The sequence below is a fragment of the Jaculus jaculus genome, chromosome 9 (assembly GCF_020740685.1).
Source record: "Jaculus jaculus isolate mJacJac1 chromosome 9, mJacJac1.mat.Y.cur, whole genome shotgun sequence".
Lineage (NCBI taxonomy): Eukaryota > Metazoa > Chordata > Mammalia > Rodentia > Dipodidae > Jaculus > Jaculus jaculus.
Genome location: NC_059110.1, coordinates 88785988 through 88811019, shown reverse-complemented (window position 1 = coordinate 88811019; position 25032 = coordinate 88785988). Strand labels below are relative to the sequence as shown.

The 25032-nt window shown below is 49.4% G+C and overlaps 1 long non-coding RNA gene and 1 other non-coding gene across 2 annotated transcripts; both read right to left on the bottom strand.

Moving 5' to 3' along the window:
• Positions 1 to 3323: 3323 nt before the first annotated feature.
• Positions 3324 to 3430, bottom strand: LOC123463765. Its single transcript, XR_006639150.1, has one exon. It is a non-coding gene; the product is annotated as a U6 spliceosomal RNA (small nuclear RNA).
• An 18395-nt stretch (positions 3431 to 21825) lies between these two features.
• Positions 21826 to 24561, bottom strand: LOC123463608. The gene is made up of 3 exons (XR_006639021.1): positions 24342 to 24561; positions 22332 to 22377; positions 21826 to 22161 (listed from the first exon to the last, which is right to left on the bottom strand). It is a non-coding gene; the product is annotated as an uncharacterized LOC123463608 (long non-coding RNA).
• Positions 24562 to 25032: the final 471 nt, after the last annotated feature.

Here is a 25032-nt window from a genome sequence, read left to right as displayed (position 1 = left end):
AGGTGTGCAGTCGTTTAAACTCAGTGGGGGCTCAGACCAGACATCCCAATAGAGCAGCTGGTGAGCTCTAAGGGTGGGAAGCAAGGCACCCGGGCTTCACCGTCTTAAGCAGGTGCAGACATTTCTATCCATTCACCAGCACTCACCATTGCTTTTCCGTCTCCAGATTATTACATAATGCACCTTGAGAATTTGTAAGAATATCACTCTCTTCCCCCCCCCCCCCCGTATGCATGGCTTTTGCAGGAAGAGGGACAGTGCGGAGAGAGATGAAGAGGGACACAGAGAGAAGGATGAGATGAAAATTATTTGTCTATTTTAGACAAGCAATTTGCTCTAATGTTCCGTTCTCTTGTTTGCTTGTCCTTCTGAGAGCTCAAGGACCTTTTAAGGTGGAACGTGCTGGGATCTGTTCCTGGGGAGGTGCTCAGCCTTGGGTAGCTGGAAATGTGCTGAGCCAAGGCACAGCCACGTGGACAGTGCTGACACGTGGCCCCGGAGACCCCACTGCACACTCCTGGGCAGGACGGAGGGAGAGAACAGGATGCTGCGATTTCTGGAGCTGGAGGGAAAGCTCCGTGTAGAGTGCCTGCCTGACATGTGCGAGGCCCCGAGATCCATCTTCCACATTGCAAAAACAATTTTAAAAACAGTGCTGGGCTGGAGAGATGGCTTAGTGGTTAAGCGCTTGCCTGTGAAGCCTAAGGACCCCGGTTCGAGCCTCGGTTCCCCAGGTCCCACGTTAGCCAGATGCACAAGGGGGCGCACGCGTCTGTAGTTCGTTTGCAGAGGCTGGAAGCCCTGGCGCGCCCATTCTCTCTCTCTCCCTCTATCTGTCTTTCTCTCTGTGTCTGTCGCTCTCAAATAAATAAATTTAAAAAAAAAAAAGTGCTAAACTGATGTGGTGGGGCACACCTTTAACCCCAGCACTTGGGAGGCAGAGGTGGGCAAAATAGGGCTGAAGAGATGGCATAGCAGTTTAAGGTGCTTGCATGCCAAGACTAAGGACCCAGGTTTGATTCTCCAGTACCCACATAAGCCAGATGCACAAGGTGGCACATGCATCTGGAGTTTGTTTTCCAGTGGCTGGAGACCCTGGTGCACCCATTCTCTTTCTCTCTTAGATTAAAAAAAAAATTATTTTGGCTTTACAAAGTAGGGTTTCACTCCAGCCCAGGCTGACCTGGAAGTCACTACGTAGTCGCCACCCGACCTTCAGCACTTTATTTTTAAAAAAACTATCTAAACCAGGCGTGGTGGCGCACGCCTTTAATCCCAGCACTCAGTAGGCAGAGATAGGAGGATCGTTGTGAGTTCGAAGCCACCCTGAGACTATGTAGTGACTTCCAGGTCAGCCTGGGCTGGAGTGAAACCCTCCCTCCATAAACAAAAAATAAATACATAAAATAATGTGCTGTGATTTCAGCATGCATCAGATGCCAGCCATATTCTTACCCCACATGGAAACCCTGTGGAGGACTGCTGTCTCTGCTTTACGGATGAGTAGGGTTCTCACTGTAGTCCCGGCTGGCCTGGAATTCATTATGAAGTCCCAGGCTGGCTTCAGTAATCCCCTTCTCAAACAAGGAGGACGAGCCAGGCACCCCAGGAGCACCAAGCTGGGCATGGTGGCTCACCTACAGTGCTAATATTTAGGAGGCTGAAGCAGGATATCCAAGAGGTTGAGGCCAGTGTGGACTACAGAGTAAGTTCTGGGCTACAATGTAAAACCCTGTCTCTAAGCAGATGATGGGTAGATAAGCCAGGTACAGCAGAACTTCGGAAAGAAGATTTACTTGGCATTGGGGAAAGTCTCTTTTACTTTTCATTCATTTGTATGACAGGAGAAGCAGTAAGGTTTAGGATGCATCCCGTTAAATACCCATGAGGAACTGAGCAGAGCTGGGATTCCTACCCAGGGCCACAGGGACAGCTTTGCTCCATGTTCTCCTGGTGTGTGTCTCAGCTGACATCAGGAAAGGAGGGATAACCACTGTGTGTGGTGGCAGGGTTTTCTTTGTTTGTTTTTTAGTTTTTCAAGGTAGGGTTTCACTCTAGCCCAGGCTGACCTGGAACTTTCTATGTAGTCTTAGGGTAACCTTTGAATTCAAGGTGATCCTTCTACCTCTGTCTTCCCAGTGCTGGGATTAAAGGCGTGTGCCACCATGATCGGCCTGTTTTTTTATATATATATATTTTATTTTTATGTATTTGAGGCAGAGTGGGAGAGGGGGAGAGAGAGAGAAAATGAATATGGACACGCCAGGGCCTCCAGCTACTGCAAACAACTCCAGGTGTGTGCGCCACCTTGTGCATCTGGCTTACATGGGTCCTGGGGAATCCAACCTAGGTCCTTTGGCTTTGCAGGCAAGCACCTTAACCACTAAGCCATGTCTCCAGCCCTGTTGGCAGCTTTTAAGGCAGAGAAAAAAACAGCAGATTATTTCTCAGTGTTTGCTTTTCAAGTACAAGCCTCTGCATGTGACACCCGAAGATCCCCAAGACTGGATGCAGGGTAGTGTGAAAAGTCCTCCCGTGGCTAAGGCCCTCCACCAAGGGGGAAAGGGTGCTCTTGGCATGGTGCTCCAAGACTGCCCGGCCACATTTGCCACCCTGGGACACTATCTGCAAGGAGGACGGGAGCTCTGGCCTCTATCTGCAGGTGAACGGTATGCACTGAGGACTTGGTTAGCAAGAAGAGGCTTCTCTGTATGACTTGGACCTTCCACAGAACCCATATGTGTGTGATTTGGTAGCAAGTGAGAGGGGAATGCTGGACTTTGTGTTGGTATTTTTTTTCTTTTCTTTTCTTTCTTTCTTTTTTTTTTTTTAAGATAGGGTCTCCCTCTAGCCCAGGCTGGCCTGGAATTCACTATGTAGTCTCAGGGTGGCCTTGAACTGACTGCAATCCTCCCACCTCTGCACCCCAAGTGCTGGGATTAAAGGTATGCGCTACCACACCTGGTTCATTTTTTTCCTTTTTTTTCACAATTTTTATTAACATTTTCCATAATTATAAAAAATATCCCATGGTAATACCACCCCCCCCCGCACTTTCCCCTTTGAAATTCCATTCTCCATCATATCCCCTCCCCATCTCAATCATTCTACTTACATATATACAATACCAACCTATTAAGTACCCTCCTCCCTTCCTTTCTCTTCCCTTTATGTCTCCTTTTTAACTTACTGGCCTCTGCTACTAAGTATTTTCCTTCTCACGTAGAAGCCCAATCATCTGTAGCTAGGATCCACATATGAGAGAGAACATGTGGCACTTGGCTTTCTGGGCCTGGGTTACCTCACTTAGTATAACTTTTTTTTTTTTAATGGAACACTTCATGACTTTGCATGTCTTCCTTGCTCAGGGGCTATGTTAATCTTCTCTGTATCATTTCAATTTTAGCATATGTGCTGTCAAAGCAAGCACTCCTATTCTCTTTTTTAAAAAACGATATTTATTTACTTTAGAGAGAGAATGGGCACACTAGGACCTCCTGCCTCTGCAAACGAGCTCCAGATACATGTGCCACTTTGTGCCCCTGGCATCATGTGGGTCCTGAGGAACATGGCCCATCAGGTTTTGCAAGCAAGTGCCTCTAACCACTGAGCTATCTCTCCAATGCCCTTCTTCTAGTCTTGAGCGCTCCAGGTTCTCAGTGTGTTTGTCGGAAGGTTCCGGTGTGTCGTTCCAAAAGTACCACCAATATTGACCACCTGAGTGAGCGCAGCCCCTGCTTCTCCCCCAGATCACTCCAGATGACTCAGTTTACTTCTCTAGGCCTCAAGTCTGTAGACTCAAGGATCAGACCAAACAGTGTCCTAGGGACCTGCTAGGGTTCAGGACTCACCCAGCTCATGCTTGAATATTTGTGCCAACCTCCTGCTGGGCTCCACACTGCCACCTTCCACTCCAGAGGTCTCCAGCCCACCTGGTCACTAACATCAACGCCCCTGACCACACCTGCTCTGGACTGTGCTCCAGGCTGGCTGTCTAGCCCAGTGTCTGGCTCTCAGTGGGCTGTGCTCCGTGAACTTGGAGAGCCCCGCTCTTCAGTGGCCTGGGGGCCAGGCAACTCGCTCTGGGTCCAGGCAGGGAGAGCCTCCAGCAGGCTCATTCTGCCCAAGGACTGCAGGATCCCACGGAGCCCGTTGTTAAGGAACCGGCAGCCAGCTACCAAGTTAGGTAATGAGTGCTTGGGGTTATCCACCCCTGTTTACCTTGTGTTGGTACATGAATGTGATGTCACATGTATGCCTGTCCAGCTGGCGCAGGGAACAAGGTCGCCGGGCCTGGACTCTGGCCTCCTCAAGGGACACCCTGAGCCTTGCCAGCATGGGAGGATCTTGGTGAGGGGATCAAGGCCAGTTGATGCCACATCATAGCTCGCTCCACCGCCCACTCCAAGTTTAGCTACTGGCATCTCTCATGGAGAAAGCTGCAGAGCCTCCGCCTCTGGCCTGTCCCCTTGGCCCCTGCCCCGCCCCCTGCGCCCCCATGCAGCTGGAGAAACCACCTCCCACCTCAGACCTTTGGCTCCAGCTTAGCACTTGGGAAAAAGTTCAGCCCCTCCCTGACCATGCCTGGCCCCCCTCTAGCCCTGAATCCTCCCCCAGCACACCCCAGGTGTAGCACCTGTCAGAGGGCTTAGCTTTACCCACGGGGACCCCTCTCACAGATGAACTAACTACTCAGCCTCCTGCAGGGAGCCTTTCCCAGCCAGTGCCGTCTCTGTTTCCCCGGTTGGTGCTCCCAAGAGGTCTGCTCAGAAGACAAAGCCATTGACACTGACTGCCACAATTTGAAAACTGTGCGAGACTCAAAGGGTCCTGAGGCTGGCAGCTCGCCCTAGGAGATGTACACGGGTCTGGAGGAGGAGGATAGATCTTGGTTGAAGTGATAAAAGAGTTCCTGGAGGAAGGACAGCATGGGTGCAGGGCAAGGACTCTGGCCAAAGCTGAGAGGGGGCCCCTCCGAGAGGACACTTGTTGAAATGTCCAAATTCTTGTGTCTTGAACCAGGAACACACAGAGGATGGTAGAAGTAGAAAGAGCTTATCAAGAGAGCATGAAGGGGCTGGAGAGGTGGCTCAGCAGTAGAATGTACCTGTTTGCATAGCCTGACAGCCCACGCTCCATTCCCCGGGACCCGTGCAAAGCCAGATGCACCAAGTAGCGCATTGCATCGGGACTTCACTTGCCTCAACTAGAAGCCCTACTGTGCCCATACCCGCTCCCACTTGTGTGTGTGTGTGTTTATCTCTCTCAAAAAAGTAAATGATTTTTAAAACTTTATTTATTTACTTGAAAGAGAGAGAGAGAGAGAAAATGGGCATGCTGGGGCCTCCAGCCACTGCAAATGAGCTCCAGATGTGTGTGCTTGGTTTGCTGAGTCCTGGGGGATTGAGCACGGGTCCTTAGGCTTCACAGGCAAGCGTCTTAACCTCTAAGCCATCTCTCTAGCCCGATAAATGATTTTTTTTTTTTTTAAAGAGAGTGCTCTCTATCTTCCTCTCTGTGTCTCTCAAACAAGTAAATAAATAAAAATATTTAAAAAGAAAGAGAAGCCGGGCGGTGGTGGTGCATGCCTTTAATCCTGGCACTCAGGAGGCAGAGGTAGGAAGATGGCTGTGAGTTTGAGATCACCCTGAGACTACATAATGAAGTCCAGGTCAGCCTGGGCTAGAGTGAGACCCTACCTCAAAAAACAAACAAAAAAAAAGAGGGGGGGGGAGAAAAGAAAAAGAAAAACCAAAAGAGAGAGAGAAAGGATTGGCTGGAGAGATGGCTTAGTGGTTAAGGCACTTGCCCGTGAAGCCTAAGGACTCAGGTTCAATTCCCCAGTACCTGCGTAAACCAGGTGCACAAGGTGGTACATGCATCTGGAGTTAGTCTGTAGTGGTTAGAGGCTCTGGTATGCCCATTCTCTATCTGCCTTCTCTCTCTCTCTCTCTCTCTCTCTCTCTCTCTCTCTCTCTCTCTCTCTCTCTCAAATAAAATATTTAAAAGAGCGAGTGTGTGCACAAATTGGGAATGTGGCTCAGTGGGTATGCATGAAACCCATAACCTAGGCATAGTGTTGAAGGACTGTAATCCCAGCTCTGGGGAAGTAGATGTGGGAGGATCAGAAGTTCAAGGTCATCCTCAGCAACTTTATTTTTATGTTTTTTTTTTTTTTTTCAAGGTAGGGTCTCACTCTAGCCCAGGTTGATCTGGAATTCACTATGTAGTCTCAAGGTAGCCCCAAACTCGTGGCGATCCTCCTACCTCTGCCTCTCGAGTGCCGGGATTAAAGGCGCGCGCCACCACGCCTGGCCTCAGCAACATTCTGAGTTCCAGTTTGGCCTGAACTACACGAGACCCTGTCTTTAAAAAGAGAAAGAGAGAGGAAGACTCCAAGTGTGGAAAGGGGCAAGAGAGAAGCTCTAATGGCACCTAGCCACCCGAATGAGCCTTTCTTGGTTACTTACATAAAATCTGTCTCCTCCTCATAGATCCTGTCTCTGTTTTTCACGCATGCTTCATTTTGAAATATGTGGTCTCGGTGGCGAAGGGTTTTCAGTCTTTCTGCCAACCGGCGTCTTTCACATATTACTCTTCATTCCTCTCTTCCATACCTTACCCTCCTGCCACAGGGGTAGGGGACCTCGTGTTGACGCTCAAGCCCGTCACTCTGCCTCCTTCCCACTCTGCCTGGCTTAAGGACAGTGTGTGAGTCCTTTAGCAGCCCCTTCACTTGCATCAGGCTTCCTCAGGGTCCGCAGGGGTGGGTGAGGCAAGGCAGGAAGGGTGCCCTGGCCCTCGGAGAGCAGATATGCACAGGGGACCCATGGCTGGTGTACGCCCCCGTATATTTGTCAGTCCTGCGCCTCAGGAAGGGCGTGTAAGGCTAACCCCAGACTACAAAGGAAGGCCTGAGCCTCCTCGCTGGGAAGGGTGGGTTTGTAGTGTCCCCCGTGGTCCTTGACCAGTTTCTTCCCTCCAGTCAACAAGCATCTCATCTTTTACACACTTGCACCTGCAGGGTGTGTGTGTGTGTGCGCGCGCACAGACTCAAAGACAGCAGCACATGCCTTTCATCCCAGCACTTGGGAGGCAATTGGAGGAGCGCCATGAGTTCAAGGCCAGCTTGAGACTACACACCAAATCACTGAGCTTTGCCTAACCCTAACCCGCTCCCTCCAACAGGGTCAGGCAGGGGGAGCCTCACCCTGCTCATGGCCAAGCCACCTTGTGGCTGCCACCTCCTGTCTCTTAACTAATGACTCGGGAGAGCACATGGGCTCACTGTCCTGGCCTTCGCCATTCTGGAGCAGAAGAGCTTGTCCCGATCTAGGTGTCTCCCCAGCAGATGAAGGGCCGAGTGTGGTCTCTCTCCTTCAGTCCTGGTTCCTCACTCACTACCGCCCCCCACCCCACCCCGTTCTCCTGATACACTGGTAGTAAAGGCTATTTCCTCCTGCCAGGCTACACCAGTGATTGCACCGCCTATAAATAGAAGGCTAAGATTCCTCGTGGCCCAGTGAATGGAGCTGACATCCTGCTTCAGCCTGACTAGCCCCTGAGTCACGGGCCCCCATTGGAGGCCCACCCTGGGCGGACCAGGCCTGCACCGCTGACCCGCCCCAGAGGAAGTGCTGGGCAGCCGAGGGTCTCTGGGGAGGCTGAGCCAGGCTTACAGAAACACGGTTGGCATTTCCTCCTGCGGAGCCTGCCAGGGCTGCACTCTGGCTTGCTTGGGGGGTGGGGGGTGGGGGTAGGGGGTGGGGGTAGGGGGTGGGGGTGGGGGTGGGGGGGTGGGGGGTGGCATGCTGAGGATGCAGTGTGTGGGAGCCCCGCGGAGGTGGCCAGCTCCAGGAACCCAGCCTCGGCTGCCATCCCTGGGATGGAGGGAGGGGCTGGTTGCTGCTAGTCCTCTGTCTCCTAGCATCCTTGTTTAGACCTGGCTAACGAAAAGGCCCAAACCAGACCCTCACAGACGCAGACCCGCGCATAGAAGCCCAGAAAATTGATGAGAAGGCTGGCAAGATAGGCCTGGGTATGAGCAGAAACCAAAACTGTTCCGGAAGGCCGAATGGCAGGAAGGGCGGGCACTGAGTGGGACAGGGATGTGAGGCAGGAGACAGCCTGGTGTGGGGAGGTGACCCCGTCACTGCCATTCTGCCCAGGAGCTGAGTGTCCGAACCTTCTCGCTAGCTGGATTGCAGCCACAATCCACTCTCCAAAAGCATGAAGCACGGGGTGTCTGGTAGACTCTGCCCATCCAAGAAAAGAGAAGTCTAAAGAACTGAGGAACCTGTTGGCATGGGAGCTGAGTGGGTGGCCCAGGCCCAGGCAAACTTAGCCACCCTGATACATCCCACCTCTGCCCACCCCACCCCAAGGGTTCTTCCTTCTGCCCCTCATTATTCTCTCCCCCCTCCCACCTTGTTGCCTCACCCTGTCACTTAGGAACCACATTCTGTCTCGTTTCTGTCTCTTCCACTGGATCCACTGGTTATAAAGTGGTCTGTGGGGACCGGGGAAAGGACTCAGTGGGTGAGGGTGCTTCCTGCAAGCATGAGGCTCTGAGAGAGCCCAAGACCACAGGACCCACTCACACAGTTGGGTGTGGCCATACACATCGAGAACCCTAGTCCCGTGGGAGAGGAGACCAGAGAGTCACTGGCAGCTCCAAGTTCCGAGGAGACACTTCTCAAGGAGATTGGCCGACGGGCGATGGAGGGCATTTTCCTCTCACCTCAATGTGGCTGTAAGCTCATCTGCGTGAACACAAGCGGACGAGACACACGCACAGACAGTGGTCCGTGAGTGGGGATCAGAGCTTGCCCTTCACAGACAGCTGGTACAGCCTTGCTGAATAAATGAATGAGTCAAAGAATGGAGGAGCAGCCTTAGGTGGGTGCACGCATACATAGGGTCGCTCTATAGCTTACGTTTGAGCAGCCCACTCCCCTGTGCCTTCCAAGTCCCTTTCCCACTGGGTGGCACCCCACCCTTCGGCTGCTGTGTCCTTTGCCTCTGACCCAGGAGGAACGAGTCTTTAGTTCACACGGAGGAGGTGATGAGTCAGTCGACGACACACCAGTGGGAAAAGCCGCTGCTCCTGCTCCAGGAGAGGAAGCCCGTTCCTGCCCCATTTGCAAAGCCTCGATGCTTTCCTGCTGACCACAAGCTGAGGCCTGAGCATGGCTGCCTGGGTTCGTACGTCTCGGTCTCCAGCCCATGGGCATCTCGCAAAGTTCTAGTTATAGTTCAAGACCCACTACAATCTCATCTCCCAGCAAGACTTAGAACAGTAATAGTTTCTGCACCTTCCTTCTTCTTCTTTTTCTTTTTTTTTTTTTTTTTTTGTTGGTTTGCTTTGAGGTAGGATTTCACTCTAGGCCAGACTGACCTGGAATCCACTCTGTAGTCTCAGGGTGGCCTTGAACTCACTGTGATCCTCCTACCTCTGCCTCCTGAGTGCTGGGATTAAAGGCGTGCACCACTACGCCCGGCTTCTGCAGATATTTTAATAAGCAGGGGTCTAGAGTTACCCAGGAAGCACTGTCCCTCCTCAAAAGTCAATAGTGCCCCACTGAGAAACACTGAGTACTTGGGACGGGGACCCTAAGGTCAAGGCTATACAGCAAGTTAGGCACTAACAAGGGTGGCTCCTGCTCACTCCCTGCAAGGGCAGGCACTCGTGCAAGGTGGGCCTGGGAAGGTCCCATTGAGCCTCCAGGTCTCTGGGTCCTTGGATCCTGGCCTGGCTTTGGCTGCGCCGCCAGCACCAGGGAGGCTGTGGGAAGTATGTCTGCGAACGCCACATAGTTCCCACCAGCTGCTGCACTGTCCCCCCCTGCCTGAGCTGGTGGCCAGATGGTCTGACATGGCTGGGGATGAGCCTGCAGCGGAGGGAGAGCCAGGACTGTGGGCCGGGCCAGAGTTCTACAATTACAGTGTCCAACTCTATGAGCTCATTCAAACATGAGAAAGTCACCCTTTTGATCTGCGTCCGGGCGCCAGTGACGGCAGCCTGCAGGTCCCAGCCTGGCCCCGGAGAGCAAAGCAACACCTGGTATCCCCCAGGTCAGCTCTGCTGAGTTCTGAGAGGTATGGGTGTCTTCACCAAAACGTTGCTCCCTCAGACTCCTGCTATGGTCTAGAAGGGTCTTCCAAAAAGTGTTTTTGAGGCAGGGTCTAGCTATGCAGCCCAGGCTGGCCTTAAATATTTTTTTTTTTTTTTCCAAGGTAGGGTCTCACTCTCGCCCAGGCTGGCCTGGAACTCACTCTGTAGACCCAGACTGGCCTTGACCTCATAGTGATCCTCCTACCTCTGCCTCCTGAGTGCTGGAATTAATGGCATGCACCAGCACACCTAGCCTGGGCTTAAACTCTTGATCCTCCTGTCTCAGCCTCCTGAGCAGTGGAATTAGACAAGCGTGTGTCTTTTTTTTTTTTTTTTTTAAGGAAACTTATTAACTAACATGTACAAAGCCCTGGGATTGATTCCCCAGCACTAAAACAACAAAACTTATACAGCAAAGCAGAGGCTCTAGTGTATATGAGACCCCACGTTCCCTCCCCTCAGTTATGACAACGAACACCCCTTGACCCAGATCTCCCCTCCCCCACTCTACTCCAGTGCTTTTTTTGAAACAAATCCCAGGCATGACATCATTCCATCCATAAATATTTCTGTGTGTGTCCAAAAGGATTCTTACTGACAAAAACCAAACAAAACCATTATGACATTACTACCACAGCACCAAAACATCCATCATTCACATTATCACAGAACTGGATGACGTTCAAATGTCTCATTTTCCCCTACTTTTTTTTTTCAAAGATTTTATTTTTATTTATTTTTTAAGAGACAGAGAGAGTGAGTGAGAATGGGCACACCAGGGCCTCTGGCCACTGCAAACGAACTCCAGATGCATGTGCCACCATATGCATCAGGCTTACATGGGACCTGGAGAATCATACCTGGGTCCTTAGGCTTCATAGGCATGTGCCTTAACTGCTAAGCCATCTCTCCAGCCTTCACCTACTTTTTTTCTAATTATCTTTCTTTTGCATGTGTAGTTTGTATGGTGTTGGAGTGTGCATGCACATGTGTGTGCTGTGCACATATGGAGACCAGAGGAGAATGTCAGATGCCGTCTTTTACCACTCACCTACAGACTCCTTGAGACCGAGTCTCTTTCCGAACCCACAGCTGCAGTTTTGCAAGCCCCAGTGATTCTCCTCCAGTCTCTGTTCCCCGCAGGACCAGGGTTGCCGGCATGCGCGGTCACACCCGGCTATTTCGGTGGGTCCTAGGGAATGCAGCTCAGATGGTTTCAGGCCCTCGTGCTTGGTGTGGCAAGTGCCTTCAGCCACCGAGCCATCCTCCAACTCCCTAATGCTTTTTGTCAGTTTTAAGTTTACATCCAACTAGTTCTATGCCTCGCCGCCACTCAGGACTGTCCTCTGCGCATTTCTTGGTGTCAAGGGTTTTTTTGTGTGTGTGTTTGTTTGTTTTTCAAGGTAGGGTCTCACTTTAGCTCAGGGGGACCTGGAATTTACTATGTAGCCTCAGGGTGGCCTCGAACTCCTGGCGATCCTCGTACCTCTGCCTCCCAAGTGCTGGGATTAAAGGCGTGCGCCACCACGCCCGGGTGTTTGTTTGTTTGTTTTTGCTTGCAGTTTATTTATTGGGAAAAAACGGTTGTCTGTCTTGTGGCATTTGGCTGTGTCTGAACTTTGCCCATTGCTGTCCTGTGGTGTGGTTCGGCAGTCCTTCTGTCCTCTGCCTCTCTTGCAAGCAAGCAGTTAGGCCTGGAGGTTGGGTCAGGCTCAAATGCATGTTTTAATTTTCGTTTTAACAAGACTGTGTCACTAGGTAGCACTGAGTTTTATCAGGAGGCACGTGGTATACACTTCTTTTGTGCAACATTAACAACCACTGATGTGTATATGTAACATAGATAGAACTGGCATATATGTAACACATATATTCCAGTACCTATGTAAAAGCCAGGTATAAAAGCCAGCACAGGTCTGGGGCAGCAGACAGTGCAGCTTAGCAGGTGAGCTCCAGGTCAGTGAGCTCCTGTCTCAAAGGAGGTGGGCAGCATTCCTGAAGATGACATCTAAGGTTGTCCTCAAGCTTCCACATGCATGTACATACATGTGCACATCCACACATGCATACATACTGCATGCATGTGTGCACACACATGCAAAACCCTGAAAAATGTTTAAATTACATACCTACATACTTTTTGGGTTTTTAAAAATTTTTTGTTTATTTTTATGTATTTATTTGAGAGCGACAAAGAGGCAGATAGAAAAAGAATGGGCGCACCAGGGCCTCCGACCACTGCAAACGAACTCCAGACGCATGCACCCCCTTGTGCATCTGGCTAACGTGGGTCCTGGGGAATCAAGCCTCGAACCGGGGTCCTTACGCTGCACAGGCAAGCACTTAACCGCTAAGCCATCTCTCCGGCCCACTTTTTGTCTTAAGACGGTCTTTAACTATAGTAGCCCACGCCTGGTGTTGGTCTCACTGTGTAGCCCAGGCTGGGCTTGAACTTGCGATCCACCTGCCTCAGCTTCTACTGGGATTATAGGTGTACATCACCTCACCCATCTGGCATTAGATGTCTTTCATTTTTGCATAATTAGGCGGACTCCATCTAGAAAGGAAGGCGTCCTGCCTCTCTTAATGGATTCTGTCAAGATTTTATTTGATAGACACTTTCAAAGTTTCTCATCTCCCTCAGTGAAGCCCTGGGCTAAAAGCCCAGAGAGACAAGTTCCTCATTAAAGGCCAGACAGCAAGTTGGGATGGGGGCTGTGGCTGTGCGGGAGGCAGCCTGCATCTGGAGGCAGCCTGGTGCAGCAGAGGGTTCAGTGTCAGAACTGGAGGCCCAGACTTGGAGACTTGCCAGTCACAAGCCCTGGGCGTTGGACAGGTGCTGTTGCTTCCCCGTAATGTGCAGATCCCTTCTCCTCACCCAGAACAGAAGTTCTCCAGGCTCAGCTGTTTCCCACTATAAAATAAGGACCCAGAAAAAGCCCAAGAGACCAGGACTCACTGTCACCTAAGGAGCCTCATCAGTTCTGGGAAACCCCACCCCACCCCAGGCTGCCAGACACTGCACAATGGCCAAATATATACATGAGCAGAGAGAGAGTATGAGTGGGTCCCCATGGCCTTTAGCCACTGCGAACTAACTCCAGACGCAGGTGCCACTTGGTGCTTCTGGCTCGACATGGGTACTGCAGAATTGAACCCAGGCTATTAGCCTTTGCAAGCTGAGCCATCTCCCCAGCCCCTCAGAACCCCTTTCTGCTCAGGAAAATGATTTCACACCTCTGAGCCTCTCTCTCTCCACCAGTGAGAAGGGTCAGTGACTCCAGGCTGTCATGAGCACAGGTCAGAAAGCTGAGCGCGGAGCTCAGCACACAGTGAGCGCTTCCCTCAGTCTCAGGGCCACCCATGCTGTTGACTTTCCTTTGGCTTCACTTGATCCAACTTAGCTTAAGACCAGTTTGCCACGACCAACTCCTAAAAACCACTCCCGAGGACTCAGGTCAGCCAAGGACAGGCAGAGGAGGCAAAATGTGTCCCTACAGATGGGAACTAAAAGGCAGGGCACTCTGCAAGGGAAAGGGGACAAAGGACCTGACTTTTCTGTTTCTTCAACACATTTATTAACCACCAGCCTCCCAAACTGGGTCAGCAGCAAATAGCAATACCCTCTGCCCCATCCTCAGGAAGCTGATATCCAGGGTCTCACATGTGAATGGCAGATTGGCCCCTGGGAACCTGGCCTATGCACCCCCATGGCTGCATCACCCCTAATGTGTTTACAGTAATTATGAGGTCAGCAGCAGTCATTTCTAGAGAGCCTGCTGTGTTAGAGGACCATTTCAGGATTTTCTGAATAAAAATTCCTCTTAATATAACAGACTAGTTTTAAGAACAAAGCCATCTATGTAATGTAAAATGCACTTTTAGAGGCTGGGGAAATGGCTCATTAGTTAGAGGTGCATGCTTGCAGTGACTGACCTGGGTTTGATTCCCCAGTACCCATGTAAAGCCATGTGCACAAAATGGTAAATGCACCTGGAGTTCATTTACAGTAGAAAGAGATCCTGGTGCACTTTTGCTCTTTTTTTCTCAAGTAAATAAGTAGTTTTAAAATATACTTTTTTGGGGGGGGGTGCTGGAGAAATGGCTTACTGGTTAAGGTGCTTGCCTACAAAGCCAAAGGACCCACGTTTGATTCCCTAGGATCAATGTAAGCAAAGATGCACAAGGGATTGTACGCATCTGGAGTTCGTTTGCAGCAGCTGGAGGCCCTGGCACACCCAATTCTCTCTCTCCCCCCCTCTGCCTATTTCTCTCTCTAAAATAAAGAAAACTTTAAAAAAAACTAAAATAAAATATACTTTTTATACCCTTTTTAAAGATTATGAATATATTGCAACACTTTTTCAAAATCTTTTAATTTTTTTAACCAGATGGATGGCCATTTATTATAAAAGTTGAGTTTTTCTCCCATTCTGTTTTGTATTTTCCCTTTATGTCAGCAAATGGACAATAAAGTGATCAGAAATCCACATGATTAAGTAACAAATTCACCAACACATCATATTTTGGAGAATAAAGCAAGAGGAAAAATATTCCTTTAACCCAATGCAAATTAGGTATTCCCTCAAAATTGCACATTTTCCTCCTACTTTGTTAACATATTTTTAAAAATTATTTATTTATTGGAGAGAGGAAGAGGCAGATAGAGAGAATGGGTATGCCAGGGCCTCTAGCCGCTGCAAATAAACTCCAGACACATGCACCACCTTGTGCATCTGGCTTATGTGGGTTCTGAGGAATTGAACCCAGGTCCTTAGGCTTTGCAGGCAAGCACCTTACCTGCTAAGCCATCTCTCTAGGCCTGTTTACATATTCTAAAATACATATACAGAATGGCCTTAACATATTAACACAGAATCCACAGCCTTGAAGACAGTCTACAGTCTAAAGATGATATGCCTTGGGCCCTAGTAACCCATTAACATGATTCAGTGTCACACACCACATGCCTGGGACAAAATGTCCTTTTCCCTTTTTTCTATTTCAAGTTTTCTGCTGAGGTAACTCCAGGAACTTGGTTGTAACAGACCTCAATCCTCCAAGAACAAACCACATAGAGTAACTTCTGAGAGCACCTTCATATTCCATGAATCTGGGGTTAAAAGGTCCACGCTGCAATGGTCAAGATTAACTGCGTTCCTCGTGGTCCACAACAGACTACCTCCAGGAGTCAGAGTCAGCGGTGAGTGAAGGTGGAAGAGAACAGGCCGATGGTCATTTCAAGACACGTCTGCTTCGGAGATGAGACAGAGAGTGACCAAGTCAACAAGCTCACGTAGCACGATCTTCCTGTCCCAGTGAAACCTCTTGTCTAGGGCAGGCCTGTGGCTGGAGCGCTCTCTCAGGATCTGATGCCTTAGAAGTGCTCCACTCTGCAAACCCATCACCAAAGAAAAATGCAACAGTCCTTTCTACTCCTCGGCCACACACACTTGCATGATTCTGCCTCCTGTGCACTCAGCCCCAAGGCTGGAGAACAAGGGTCCAGGCCAATAGGACATTGAAGGCTAAAGGGATAAACCTCAACAGGCTCATTCCCCTTTCAGTACATTCATAAAACAATAATAAAATCAATCATTCCTATAGGGTAGAAAACTAGCGTGGCTCTCATTTCCTACTGGCCCATGTCTCAGGTGGCTGGCAGTGTGGACTGGGTCTGAGAAGCTGAGGTTTCATGGGAGCTCCGAGACAACCCCCAAACAGGGGGAATTTAAAACCCAATAGTCTTCATGAATCTCCTGTTGTTCTTACCTGAGGGTTATTCACTCAACATGTGAGCTCGTCTGCTGTTTCCCTCACTATTAATGGTGAGATAAACAGAATTGTGCAGTTTGTCGTGAGAATGAAAGAGGAGAAAACCCACATCCATGCAAAGTTGTCTTGGATCAAAGACACCAGGTACTGGAATTCATTATGTAGTCTCAGGGTGGCCTCAAACTCATGCATGGTGATCCTCATACCTCTGCTTCCCAAATGCTGGGATTAAAGGCCCCAAATTTTTATATTTTTGAGCGGGGCATTGTGGCACATGTCTTTAATCCCAGCACTCGGGAGGTAAAGGTAGGAGGATTGTTCTGACTTCAAGGTCAGCCTGAGAGTATGTAGTGAATTCCATATCAGCGTGGGTTAGAGTGAGACTCTACCCTAAAAATACAAAACAAGGGCTGGAGAGATGGCTTAGCAGTTAAGACACTTGCCCACAAAGCCAAAGGAGCCAGGTTCGATCCCCCAGGACCCCCATAAGACAGATGCACAAGGTGGCACATGCATCTGGAATTTGTTTGCAGCAGCTGAAGGCCCTAGAGCGCCCATTCTCTCTCTCTGCCTCCTCTCAGAGTGAATTCCAAGTCAGCCTGGCCTATAGTGAAACCCTACCTCAAGACTAAAAATTAAAAAGGCTATGAACTTTGCCTTGTATTTCACATTATGAAATAAGGCTGTTTATTAGAACTGATTGAAGGGCTAGCCTGATAGGTATCAAAGGAGTTAACCTTTATTGAGAATTTATTACCATGTATGAAGTATTGATCTAACTACATTCCATGAGTGAACAAATTTAATATACTGGCTTTAAAAAAATTATATATAAAGCCAGGCATGGTGGAGCACGCCCTTCATCCCATCACTAGGGAGGCAGAGGCAGGAGGATGGCTGTGAGTTCGAGGCCACCCTGAGACTACATAGTGAATTCCAGGTCAGCCTGAGCTAGAGCAAGACCCTACCTCAAAAAAAAAAAAAAAAAAAAAAGAAAGAAGAAAGAAAAAATAGATGTGTGTATGTTATTGAGAGAGAGAAAGAAAGACACCGAGAGAGAGGGAGAGAGAGAATGGGCACGCCAAGGCCACCAGCCACTGCAAATGAACTACAGACACATGCGCCCCCTTGTGCATCTGGCTTAGGTGGGTCCTGGGGACTCAAACTGGGGTCCTTTGACTTTGTAAGCAAATAACTTAGCCACTAAGCCATCTCTCCAACTCAATACTGGCCTCTATTTTAAAATTTTTATTTATTTCAGAGAGAGGGGATGGTAGTACATGCCTTTAATCCTAGCACTCAGGAGGCAGAGGTAGGATTGCTGAGTTCAAGGCCACCTTGAGACTACATAGTGAATTCAACGTCAGCCTGGGCTAGAGTGAGACCCCACCTCAGAAAAAGAAAACCGGGGGGGGGGGTGCAGATAGAGAGAATGGACACACCAGGGCCTCTAGCCACTATAAATGTACTCCAGATGTATGCTCTGCCTTGTGCATCTGGCTTTATGTGGGTACTGGTAAACTGAACCTAGATCCTTTGGCTTTGCAGGCAATCACCTTAACCACTGAGCCATCTCTCCAGCCCTACAATGGCTTCTTGAGAGGGGTGCTAAACCCATGCTCATAATTAAATAATTCACTCAATACTATGTAGCTAGAGAAATTGAGAAGCCAGCACTTGGACCCTAGAAGTAGAGCCTAACACTCTTTTCTTCCTCCTCTTCTCCCTCTCTGCTCATCTATGATGCCTATGAGAAGCCAGGAGAGGGGCATTGGGGGGTAGACCATCCATGTCTTTGACTTTAGCTGCCAAGAGGTGATGTTTGTTTTTTGAGACAAGGTCTCATGCAGCCTAGACTGGCCTTGAACTCATTGTGGAGCCAAGATGACCTTGAATTCCTCATCATCTTTGCTTTCATCTCTTAAGTGTTGGGACTATAGGCATACATCACACCTGTCTCCTTTTTTGTTTGTTTTTCGGTTTTTTGAGATACAGTCTCTCTCTAGCCCAGGCTGACCTGTAATTTACTATGTAGTCTCAGGCTGACCTCGAACTCACAGTGGGCCTCCTAGCCATCCTCCACAGCGAGCCTCCCGAGTGCGGGGATCAAAAGCATGTGCCACCACACCTGCCTTCCTTTCAGTTTTAATAACAAACTCAACTTGAGCTAGCTTAAGTCAATAAAAAGGGAAATTTGGGGGCTAGAGAGATGGCTTAGCGGTTAAGGTGCTTGCCTACAAAGCCTAAGGACCCAGGCTCAATTCTTCAGTACCCACATAAGCCACATGCACAAGGTGATACATGCATCTGTAGTTCATTTGCAGTAGCTGGAGACCCTGGAGCCACCCATTCTCTTTCCCTGCCCCTTGTGCCTCTGTCTCTCTCAAATAAATAAATAAAAACTAAAATTTAAAAAGGGAAATTTTGAGACACATTCTTAAAAATATTAGGGGCTGATGAGCTTCTGGCATGAGTGGGTCCTGGAGCCTCAGCACCTTGACCAGGGCCCAGCATCCTGCTCCCATTCTTTTGACTTCATTCCCACAGGGCCCTCAGTCACCCTGAAATGATGCAAGACTCGGCAAAACTCTGGAGCATTGTGGTGGTCTAATTCAGGTGTCCCCCATGAACTTACGTGTTCTCACTGCTAGGTTTCCACTGATGGAGATTTGGGAATTAATGCTTTCTGGAGGCAGTGTATTGTTGGGGGCGGGCTTATAGGTATTATAGCCAGTTTGCCCTTGCCAGTGTTTGGCACATTCTTCTGTTGCTGTTGTCCATCTGACGTTGGCCTCAGGAGATGATGTCCATCCTCGGCTCATACCATCATTTTCCCCTACCATTGTGGAGCTTCCCCTTGTCTGTAAGCCAAAATAAACCTGTTTTCCCACATGCTGCTGTGTTGGGTGACTTCTACCAGCAATGCGAACCTGACTGCAACAGTAAAGTTGGTACCAAGAATGGTGTCATTGCTGCTTGAAACCTGAATGTGTGGCTTTGGCCTTTTGGAGCTGATTTTCAAGAGGAATGTGGAAGGATTTGAAACCTTGGCGTAAGAGATGCCTTGCAGTGCTATAAGTACAGCTTGATGGACTGTTTTGGTCCAAGCTGAAAAACCTGAATGCAGTAAGAACTATGGACTGTGAGGTTTGACTTATGAGGGTGAGAAAGAGCTTTGCCTGGACTAGGCTAGAAGCAGTTTGTGTGAGAGGCTTGCTGTTATGCCCATGTCCTGAGAACTTGTGCAGGGTTGTTTTGCATAGAAATGGGCTGACGTGAGCACAGGGATATGGCACAGAAAATGAAATCTTTGGACCGAAACTTCTGCCCATTCAGCTATAATTATATGAGAGATTACCTTTGATATTGGGCCAGCTGACCTGTACTGGGGCAACAGACAGAATGTAGACTCTTTTGAAGAGGCTAAATGCTTAAGGAGTGTCCTGTTCTTCAAAGTCTGCACTATTTCCCCCTGGATTAACAAATTGGTGCCTCACCTGGTATTGTGGAGTATAAGAAATGCAGGGAAAGGGGCTGGAGACATGGCTTAGTGGTTAAGTACTTGCCTGTGAAGCCTAAGGACCCTGGTTTGAGGCTGGATTTCCCAGGACCCATGGTAGCCAGATGCACAAGGGGTGCATGCGTCTGGAGTTCGTTTGCAGTGGCTGGAGGCCCTGGCATGCCCATTCTCTCTCTCTCTCTCTGCCTCTTTCTTTCTCTGTCAGTCACTGTCAAATAAATAAATTTTTTAAAAATGCAGGAAAAAGAGGGTCATTGAATTTGCAACACGATCTTGTGTTTTGGAAAGGGCCATGGGCAGTGTGAAGCAGGTTTGCTGGATGCCTGCATGGAGAACCGATGGAGCTGTGAGGATGAAACATGGGTTTCAGTGAAGACCCAGTGGAGATGCCGGGACCACGAGATGGCTGCTAAGGAGAGCTGTCGGCCCTGGATGAAGTTTTCCAGGACTATGAGTAGCCTAGCTGGAGGGGCAGAATTGGAACTCCAGAGACTTGCTGGTTAGAATTATCAAACTTGGAGAATTGTCACTGACTAGAATTGTTGGACTTATAACTACAGAGTTTGATGTTTGCCCTGCTTAAATCTTGTACTGGTTGAATATTTCTTTGCTATGCCCAATGCCATCTTCTGCAGTGTGTTCATTCTGTCCCATTATGGGTTTTGAGGGGATTTTTTTTTTTTTTTTTTTGGTATTATGGCTCAGTTAAAAGATTTCAGACTATGGAAGTGTTTGAACATTATAGGATTGGTAAAAATTGTGGGGACTTTTAGAGATGGAATGAATGTATTTAATTTTACATCATAGATTGTTATCAGTTTATGGGGGCCAGGGTCGGAATGTGGTGGTTTGATTCAGGTGTCCCCCATAAACATAGGTGCTCTGAATGCTAGGTTCCCAGCTGATGGAGATTTGGGAATTAATGCCTCCTGAAGGCAGTGTATTGTTGGGGGTGGGTTTATAAGTATTACAGCCAGTTTCCCCTTGCCATTGTTTGGCACACTCTCCTGTTGTTGACCACCTGATGTTGGCAAGGAGGTGAAGTCTACCATTTGCTCATGCCATCATTTTCCCCTGCCATCTTGGAGCTTCTCCTCAAGTCTGTAAGCCAAAATAAAGCTTTTTTCCCCCACAAGCTATTCTAGGTCAGGTGTTTCCTACCAGCAACACAAACCTGACTACAACAAGCACAATTCCAATGACTGTCCAGACCAAGGTCTCTTGCCAAGGCATTTGCCAATTCTTAAGGTCTCGTTTGCCTTCCCCTACACCTGTCTGTCGCTGAGGCAGTACAGTGTAGACCTGGAGTCAGGCCACCTGGACTCCCTGGAAATCAGAGCCCTGGACAAGGGACCAAGGGCTACCTGCATGTCCAGGTGGCAAGCAGGACAGTAAGGGCAAGAAAACAGAGGAGTGAGGTGGGAAAGAATGGGAATCAATGCAGATTGACACGGTACCACACTCCAAGGAGAGAATGTTAGTTCCCATCCCATCTCCCATGGCTCCATGCTCTTCCTGCAGAAGATCTGCTGGGTTTCCTGCCCCAGCCCCTTCGGCAGTGGCCTAGGCGGCCTTCCATGACCCGGGCTGTCATCTAGTAGTGTTGGCAACACATCAGCTTCCATTGTGGAACTACGGCGACCCGACAGACTCCTCCGCCGCAGCACAGCAAGCATTCAAGGGGTCTGGTGGACGGGGGGGCAAAGAGGCACGCATGGCGTATGTGGCACAACTTCACCCCAGCTCTGTGACCTAATGTCCCATGTCCCACTTTCCCTTGCAGTAAAGCTGGCAGTAGTAGTCTCTCCCTCCCGAGCTGGAGTAGGCACATGTAACAGTGTCTGGGTGCTGGTGGGAAAGTGGACTGTCACAGGCTGGTTTTGCTGTGGATCCCGAAGGCTGATGTCACCATTCACTGGTATTAAATGGGATCCTCCCAGCAGCAAGCTGACTCACGTGAAAGGCAAATCGGATGATCCACAGGTTCTCTGGATTTAGCAGTTGGAGCCAAGGGTCCTGAGGGAGATGGCCCATAGCGTCCACAGCCTGAGCATTAAGGACTTAACCTCCTTGGCATCTGTGGTGGTTTGATTCAGGTGTCCCCCATAAACGTAGGTGTTCTGAATGCTAGGTTCTCAGCTGATGGAGATTTGGGAATTAATGCCTCCTGGAAGGAGTATAATTGGCAGTGTATTGTTGGGCACGGGCTTATGGGTATTACAGCCAGTGTCGGGCACACTCTCCTGTTGCTATGGTCGACCTTATGTTGGCCAGAGGGTGATGTCCACCCTCTGCTCATGCCATCATTTCCCCTGCCATCATGGAGCTTCTCCTCAAGTCTGTAAGGCAAAATAAACCTTTTTTCCCACAAGCTGCTCTTGGTCAGGTGATTTCTGCCAGCAATGCAAACCTGACTGCAACAGCATCCAAGGGGTCTGGAAACCTGGGGCAACGAACTGAGCTCCTCTTAACTTCCGGGAGAGGTGAGTGATATGCTGGTGTGGTGGCCAAAATGAGTACAACACAGGCATTCCTCCTAGCCCTCTGCAGAGGAAGGACTGGCTAGCGCAGATGTAGCTCTGCGTCCACCTGGGGGAAGCTTCTGGTGTAGCAGATTCGGGCTCTGGGAATGCAGTCTCTTTAAACACCATCTTCCAACCCCTGGAATCCACGGGGGGGTGGGGGCAGATCTTGCAGGTGAAAACATAAGGACCAAGGTTGCAGCTCATCCTGGCTGTTCCTCGAAACCACGCTGCTGGGCACCAGGAGAACATGAGCAGATTCCCCACATTAACAGTGGACACACTGTGGTGCACCCGTGCGATGCCATACTGCCCAGTTACGCAAAGGAACCCCTGATGCATGCAAGAGGGACGGGTCTCAACACCATGCTATGAGAATGCCACACAGAAAAGCACTCACCACACAGTTTCTTTACGTGAAATTCTTGAAGAGGCCAAAGGGATCCCTAGAAAGACAGACAGTGGTGGTCTGAGACATGAGGGACTGACCATCAAGGAGAATAATGGGGCTGAGATGATACAGGCTCAGTAGATACAGGGCCTGCCCTACCAGCGTCAATACCTGAGCTCAGATCCCAGCATCCACATGAAGCTGGGTGTTACAGGGCTAAATGTCTGTAATCCCAGCAGGACTACAGTAGGGAGGTGGAGACAGGAGAATCCACTGGAAGCTCATGGGCCACCTCACTCAGTAAAGGGAACAATGAGTGAGGACACTGCCTCGCGCAAGGCAGAAGGTGAGGGCTGACACCCAAAGGTGTCCTCTGACACCACGCATGCCTGCACTCACACACACGAACATCTGTGATACTGTAAGCGTGTGCATATCTGACAGTACTGAATTTCATTGTACGTAAAATAGACTTTAAGGCAGGGGAGACGGCTGAGTGGGTAAAGCGCTTGCCACACAGCATGAGGAGCTGAGTTCAGATCCCAGCACCCACATACAATGTCAGGTATGTCCGTGCATACCTGAACTCCCAGCTCCGGCCATGTGGACATAAGAAGGTTCCTGGGGCTGGCTGGCTAGCTAGTTTAACCAAATTAGAGAGCTCAAGGTGCAATGAGAGACCCTGTCTCAAAAAATAAGATGGAAGCCAGGCATGGTAGTGCATGCCTTTAATCTCAGCACTTAAGGAGACAGAGGTAGGAGGGTCACCGTGAAGCCGCCCTGAGACCACATAGTGGATTTTCTAGGTCAGTCTGGGCCAGAGAAAGACCTTACCTTAAAAAAAAAAAAAAAAAACAGTTGGAAAGATGGTTTAGTGGTTAAGGCGTTTGTTGGCAAAGCCAAAGAACCCAGGTTCCATTCCCCACTGCCCACGTAAAGCCAGATACACAAGGTGGCAAGTACATCTGGAGTCTTTGCAGCAGCTAGAGGCCATAGAACACCCATTTTGTCTCTCTCTCAAAACCCAAGACAGCTGGGCATGGTAGTGCATACCTTTAATCCCAGCACTTGGGAAACAAGAGATAGGAGGATTGCCATGAGTTCAAGGCCACCCTGAGACCACATAATGAATTCCAGGTTAGCCTGGGCTAGAGCAAGACCCTACCTCAAAAAAAAAAAAAAAAAAAAAAAAAAAAAAAAGCCCTAAACAATATTAAGATGGGGACTTAAAGCCAGGCATGGTAGTGCACGCCTTTAATCCCAGCACTTGGAAAGCAGAGGTAGAGGATCGCCATGAGTTCAAGGCTACCCTGAGACTACATAGTGAATTCCAGGGCAGCCTGGGCTAGAGTGAGACCCTACCTCAAAAAATAAAAAAAAATTTAAAAATCCACTTCAATAAAGCTAAGTTAAAAAAAAATAGAGGGGCTGGAAAGATGGCTTAATGGTTAAAGTGCTTTCCTGTGAAGCCTAAGGAGCCTGGTTCGAGGCTCGATTCCCCAGGACCCACGTTACCCAGATGCACAAGGGGGCGCATGCGTCTGGAGTTCGTTTGCAGTGGCTGGAGGCCCTGGTGCACCCATTCTCTCTCTATCTGCTTTTCTCTCTGTCTCTCAAATAAATAAACAAATAAATAAAAATAAACAAAAAAAATTTCAAAAATAGAAATGAGAAATACTGCCTGTATTAGAAGCCTTTCTGTGACAGAAACCCAACACAGCCTGGTTTTAAAATGAACTACATGTTAGTCCAGCAGCTGGCTTCACTGGATCCAGGCACGGGGTGACGGCAGCAGGAGAGATCTGCGTGCACACCCTCTCCCTCTGCTGGCTTCGGCCTCAAGCACCGAACAAGTTGGCCACCAGCAACTCCAAGCTGACGGCCATCAACTTAGCAACTCCCACAGTTTGAAAAAGGTCTCTCTTCCCCACAGTTGCAGAAGTCCCACGTGGGAGGTTCAGGACTATGTGCCTGGAACATGCGCTGACCTCTAAAGCCAGTGAATGGGACTGACCCCACCTGGACTCCAGCGACCTGTGAAGGCAAGATGGATCTTCAGAAACGAGGTCCATGGAAAGCCAGAAGTCTGTCCATCTCTCCACCCACTCATCGTGGTACTGTCACCCAGTCCTGCGTCCAGATAATTCCATAATGTCTCAGCCACCACAAATGGATCCCATCTTGCGCAAGTCCAGGGCTGCTTGCCTGTGATGTCACAGGCTCTGCCTAGCATACACAGAGCCAAAACAGGCATGGCAGTGCACCCGTGGAATCCCAGCGTTCTAGAGATAGAGGAAGAAGGGTAGTGAGTTTGAGGTCAGCCGGCCTACTATGTAGCAAGGCTCAAAAATCAAAAAGGACTATGAGGGCTGGAGAGATGGCTTAGCGGTTAAGCGCTTGCCTGTGACGCCTAAGGTCCCCGGTTCGAGGCTCGGTTCCCCAGGTCCCACGTTAGCCAGATGCACAAGGGGGCACACGCGTCTGGAGTTCGTTTGCAGAGGCTGGAAGCCCTGGCGCGCCCATTCTCTCTCTCTCCTCTATCTGTCTTTCTCTCTATGTCTGTCACTCTCAAATAAATAAATTAAAAAAAAAAAGGACTATGAATATAGCTCAGTGGCAGAGCATGTGCCTAGTGTACACAAAGCCCTGGGTTCAAATTCTAGGACAAAAAAAAAAAAGGTGGCTCCTAGTGCTTCCCCAGCAGTCAGGA